The sequence below is a fragment of the Leuciscus leuciscus genome (genome assembly GCF_965113295.1).
Source record: "Leuciscus leuciscus genome assembly, chromosome: 4".
Taxonomy (NCBI): domain Eukaryota; kingdom Metazoa; phylum Chordata; class Actinopteri; order Cypriniformes; family Leuciscidae; genus Leuciscus; species Leuciscus leuciscus.
The window spans coordinates 16,480,405-16,486,564 of record NC_138728.1 but is presented as its reverse complement, the minus strand read 5'-3'; the positions used below and the strand labels follow the sequence as shown (position 1 = coordinate 16,486,564).

The following is a 6,160-nucleotide window of genomic DNA, read 5'->3' as shown; positions in this document are numbered from 1 at the left end:
ACATGAATGCTGTCCAGTGAGGAATGCAGCGTCGTTAATTTTTGCTTATCATCTTCATTTATCAGATGTTTATTGTAAATACTATTGATTTCCTTTACAATATGCATTTCTTTTTGTTTACTGTCTCTACTTAAAGTTTTACCAAACAAGATGGAAATTTGGGCTGTTTATAAGTTCTTGACCAATTTTTTTTTTTTTTTAATAGTGATTGTTTTCTATCGCGCGTGCGCCGTTGTCATGGTGACCAGACGCCCGCCAGCCTGCCTTCCTGCCTGCTACCCGAGAGCTTTTCAACATGGTGAGTCAAGGTTTCCCGATGTTTCTAAGAAAGAAAAATGTTAAAGCAACAAAACATAAGCACATATGTGTTATAAAGTCTATGTTCAGTAAATTAATAATGGCTGCTTATGGAAACATAAAAAGCGAAAGTCCCGAGACAAAATGTAAACTTAGCATCTTGATATATGTTAGCAATGCCTGTCTGATTTTATACTTACCTTTGAATTTTTGTCTGTGATGTTTTCCCCTTAATCCATTTATCCACCAAAGGATGGAAAAGTATGTGGTTTTTTAAAATAAAAAAAAATAAAAAATTATAACAGCTTTCAACCTCAAATTAGTTTTATTTAATTTACTTTTTTTTTTTTTTCAGGTAGGCTTGTAGGTTTATTCTTAAAAATAAAATACCAATTTTGTCAGTAATATAAAGTCTGTATAAAAACATCTCTTCACTTACAATTTAGTTTTATTAGAAATTGTAGAGTTTTGTAGAACTATAATTGCAGCTATAAACTTTAAGCTCAAAAAATGTTTCATTAAAAAGGAAAGAAATAATTTGCTCATTTTAGACAGCATAAATAACTTGCATCTTTTGCATCCAGTCTGCAAAAAAGAAAAAAGGAAACATCAGCAAGGCTGAGAGGGAGAGATTGCAGAGAGAGGCAGATGAACAAAGATTGAGAGAGGAAGGTATATCTGCAGTATTAAAGTAATTTAATTTTAAATGAGTTTTTTGATAACAAATCTGTATACTGCGTTTTGTCCTGTAGAAGAAGCTCGTCTCATTGCTGAACGTGAGGAGAATGAAAGGCTGGAGAGGGAGCGAATAGAACAAGAGAAACAACAGCTACTTGAGTTAAAGGTTTGATGAACTTTCATTTGAACATTCACAGTTGTGTTGCATACATTTACCTGCAGGCTTTAGTGCATATGCAGCTGTCTGTACTGATGGATTGTGTGTGACAAGTTTGGATGTAATGATTGATTGACGCCTGTCAATGTCCACAGGACAGAGAGCGCAGAGAGGACGAGCTGAATGAACTGCGGCACATTCTAGATGAGAATCACTCTGCAGTCACCACGTGGGAATCAGAATGCAGGAACAAAGCTAAGGTAAGACTCGTGTAGCTTTATCTCAGGGTAATTCTGAGGCCACTATAAGTGTGTTACAGGATGATTTGTTCTCTGGTCTTTTCCAGTGGGAGCGTTACATGCGTTGCGACGGCAGTCCGGATCCAGCTGTGCAGCCGGAAATCAACTCCTTCATCAGTTTGTGGAGAGAAGACTCTGAAACCCAAATCCAGCAGGTCATGAAAAACTGTGCTCTGGCTCTTCAGGTGAGACCAGCTCTCTGGATCTGTTGTTTTCATGTTTTCAAGTCCATTATTGATGACTAAGGTGATCCTGGTGAGTCAAAGATCACTATTATTGATCATTTTAGTATTACATTTGACACATAACTCATACCTCTGTGCTAGGGTCATGAGTAATACCTCAAATCATGTTAATTGTTAAGGATCCAATGTTTTATTTCCTTCTGGGGAATGATAAAAAAGCTGATGAAATGTCAGACGTAAGGGCCGTTCACAACAAGGATGCAGAGGTGGCCTTTGCAATTCGGAGGCCCATTTCAAAGAAACAGTTGGAGGCCCCCCGTCATTCAGTCAAACAATTGATTAAAAACACGTAACAAAATTCATTTAGTATTCAGAGCAAAAACAGACAATGTTCTAAGACTCAAATAAAAGTCACCTAACATTAACTTCTTGTTTATTGAACTGTTGTATGAAATCAATAGGCTATCACATTTCGCAATTGTGCTGATATTCAGGAAAACAGCACTCTATAGCCTATCCTGTTATAAATATTAAAAACAAGAACTCACACAAATACACAAGAACACCAGGCAGTACAAATTTTAACATGTAGTACACAACATGTTGATGATGCATTCATTGCTTGCGTGTTGTTTACATAAAAAAAGAAATGCAGAAACAATGTACAAACGGTGTTGTATTTGAACTGTCTGGAGTTCCATAGCAGTGGAATGAAATAAATGAAAGGTCTATACACAAGTTTTTTAAAACTTACTTTAACTTAAGCGTCACATTTTTTAGAATGTAGCGTCATGAGCGAGAGACATGAGAGTCGAATGGAACAATCAAACATGTCTATCCAGAGCATGTTTGCATAGAAAAACAATGAAAAAGCAGCCCAGTGGAATGCAAAAACTTGTTATGTGTGAATGGCCCCTTAAAAAAAAAAAGAGAATGTTATTGTCCATTGGTGTGGATTCTTGTTAGCGCTATAGCAATCTTTATAGTTATCATTCTTTGGCCTTTACTGTACATAGAAACATGGGTATCTAGAGATCACAATGGTTCGCGCCAAGAAGCAACTAACTTAACCACACTATCAACCGCATAGCAGTGCCCTGGCAACATTGTACATCATGGTGGTGAGTTTGCACAGGCATGTTTTCTTCAGAAAATCTAAAACAGTTTCTCTTGGACAGTTGATAGACGAACTGGACTTCCTCTTGAGTGAGGGTCCTGAGCCAAGCACTGCTCAACAGTATCACGAAACAGTCCTTTGTCTACAGAGTATCAACCTCTCCAAACTCAAACAGGCCACTGAGGAGCTACTTAAGGTGGGAGTTCTTCTAAGATCTTCCCATGCAGCTTACTTCTATTTCAACACATATTGGACATAATATGTGTTTTGCTTCCCGTCCAGTTTGCAAATTCTAGTTCTGACATTGAGAGTGGCAACATGCAGACTGTAGTCCAGGACGACAATATTACTCTTTGTCTGTGGGCCAACCTCAACAAAAATCCAAGGTTTGTCAGTCTTCATGGTGAAATTTAGGCACTATTGTAGGATAAAGGAAATACTTGACAATCCATGTTTCCAGGTTTAAAGGTTACCGGTTCGAGGAGGTGGGTCTGGGTTTCGAGCTGCCGAAGCCTCTGGCTGTGAGTGACATCGCTGTTCGGATCCTTCACACACGCTACGACCACCTGTCCCACCACAGCGAGCGTGAACAGGTCCAGAGAAGGAGATCCATGATGGAGGGCCATCTGAGAGTGCTGCAGAGGTGCAAGATGGGAAGATAGAGGGAGAGGGAGATGAGGGAGAAAGCTCAAAGCAGGTGGAGGAAGAGAGCCGTTCAGTCAGATCAGAGAGCAGGAAGAGGGTGAGTGAGGCTTTGATCATGTGCACACTATGTACTTGTTTTCTAGTGGATTCTGTCGCTGACAATATTAATGTGTGTCCATGTGTCAGAGTGCTGTGAGTGTGATCTCATCTAAGGAGGGGAGGAAGAGCTCTTCAATCAAGCTGTTAGAGGAAGGAGAAAGTCAGATGGAGGGAATCGCTACAAGTTTAGAAGCTGGTTTGGTTCCTTCCATTTATCGTCTTTCACTTCCTGATTTTCCTCATTTCTTTATATGAGGATGAAATCTTTATCACGTAAAAACTGTCATGATCCAGGTTCCTTCATTCTCTGTCTCCCTCTTGTGGCCACATCTCACACTACACCATCACCCCGTTCTCATCAGTCCCAGCTGTTCCCATTTACCCTTAATCTCCACTCTATCATCTCACCTGTTTCTCCTTCCCTCCTGATGTTTCCTGCTATTTCTAACCCTCTCTTTCTCTGCCCCTTTGTCAGTTTATTCCAAGCTATCTAATGCTGAAGTCGCTTCTCTTACCTTTCTTGCCAAAACGAATCGAGTCCTGATGTGTCCTGTGTGGTTCGTGTGGAAGCCTCTCCTCGAAGTCAGTATACTCATCCATTCTCTTGCTGGCTCACTGAACTCTGCCCTGCCAATTCAGACGCTGAGTTCCTGAACAGACGCGGTATCCAGTCTACGGTACCTTCTCTCTCGGCGGACTTCGCCTCTCACTACAGTCTCCACTCGGAGTCCAACTTCGCCTGACGCCCTGATGCGCATCCTGAGTTCCAGTATTATCTGCTGCCTGCAGTTTACGTTGATTTCTACAAAGCGAAGTTTTCTGTTTTTACCTGAGAAGATTTATGTTTGATTCAGTGATTCGCTTCTCATTTCCATTAAAGACTGAATTATTGTGAATCTCGCTTTTTGGTCCTCTATCTCTCATTATAACAAAAACAAAATGTATAATTTGTTTTAGTTAACTATGATCATTTGTAAAATACCACCAATGCTTTAAACTATAAATTGGATTGTTCCATATTTGATTTTTTTTTTATTTAAAGCTCCTGTATAATATAAAAAATATGCACATCAGAATTATAATAATAACATATTAATGGGCCAAATGCAATGCATTTAATATTATCAGACATGACAATTAAATTTAATGCAAAGGACCACTTACTACTTACTATAAGGTATAAGTGTGACACTGTCACACCCATCATACATATTAGGTACACTAATGTTTAATTGTGATCATTAAGTATTGTCATTGTTATGTTTTTTTTTTTGTAGTGTTGAGTTTCAGTTGTCCTTATCTTAACCCTAGCCCTTGAGTTATCCTAACCATAGCCCTTAGCCCTAATAAGGTGAATAATAACCTTGGCACTTTGTCATTGCTATCAACTCCGACTCACAGGGCTCGACATTAAGCCTTTTCATGTGCTTGTCCTCTGGACAAGCAAATCTGTCATTCACTTGTCCGAGTAAAAAAGTTGCTTGTCCGGAATTTTTTTGGTGTGTGTGTGTGTGTGTGCTGTAAATATAATTTATTCTGAAGAAACATCCTCATCTGTGTTCAATCAACTCTGATGTATTTAAATCTGCATATTGTCATATCTGCACCTATAAAGGGTCTTATTAAAATCTTTTTAAATGTATGCTTCATATTTAGTTTTAAATTTGATCAATAGATTAAATTAGAATAGCCTAATAAGATAATATAGGGCTGTTGTTACCCTAGGTAGGGCTGATGAAATTAAATAATTTACACTGAAAATGTACAACTGCATTACATATTGTTATGAATATGATATCGTTTTAAATATTTTTGAATATACAAATAAGACATTTTGGAAAGAATGATACTTTTAAACATGAAAGTAAACCGCCAGTAGGAGGCGGCAGGCGACTGTCTTAATGAGCGAGTCATTGAGTCATTCATTCAAACGATTCGTTCAAACAACTGATTCATTCAAGAATGAGACCGATGTTTATGAATGGGTCATTGAATCTTTGACTCGGCCAATTCATACACAACGCTGAATCATTCAGTAATAAAACACGGTCAAGTGTTGCTGTGAGATGCGTTACGGTTCTGCTGTGATCTTTGTTTGGAACTATTTTTGCTGCTGAAACAGAACAAAAACAGTCAATATTGTGTCTAAAATGTAAGTGACTTAATTTGAACTGTTTATTGATCTGTTGTATCAAAAGCAATGTCACATTTTCAGTCGTGATGGTAGCCTACTCAAGAAAACAGCACTCGTCGTGTGAGGTTGCTAAACTGTATCATATCTGTTAAAACAATTAAAAAACATTTTGAATTTTGGCACTGGCAGTAGGCTATGTTGTTAACTGAGTTTAAACTGAGTTTTCATTTGTTTGGATTTCTCCTCGAGAGGCTGCGCGAGCCTCAACAGCGCAACCACCGTCAGTATTGCTCATCCACTATCGATCGCAACTTACAATAAATATAATACAATCAGAATCATTCTCTCATTTTAGTGATTCCCTAGTAATTTTTTTGTTTTGTTACTGACGTTTAATCAGGCTACTTGTCCGGTCAGGCAAGTAAAATTCTTTTTTACTTGTCCCTTCAAAAAATCCACTTGTCCCGGTGTTACAATTATATTCAGTTCCTGAAATATTTGGTTCCAATGGGTGGAGCTATCATGAATATTCACGAGACCATAGCGTGG

At 38.3% G+C, this 6,160-nt stretch overlaps 1 pseudogene across 1 annotated transcript; it reads left to right on the top strand.

Moving 5' to 3' along the window:
- The first annotated feature begins 237 nt into the window (after positions 1-237).
- LOC309496483 (dynein axonemal intermediate chain 7-like) lies at positions 238-4,373 on the top strand (annotated as a pseudogene). Its single transcript has 9 exons — positions 238-298; positions 1,050-1,141; positions 1,264-1,392; positions 1,479-1,616; positions 2,795-2,929; positions 3,016-3,119; positions 3,194-3,475; positions 3,565-3,673; positions 4,117-4,373. The product of its transcript is annotated as a dynein axonemal intermediate chain 7-like (transcript).
- The last annotated feature ends 1,787 nt before the right edge of the window (positions 4,374-6,160 follow it).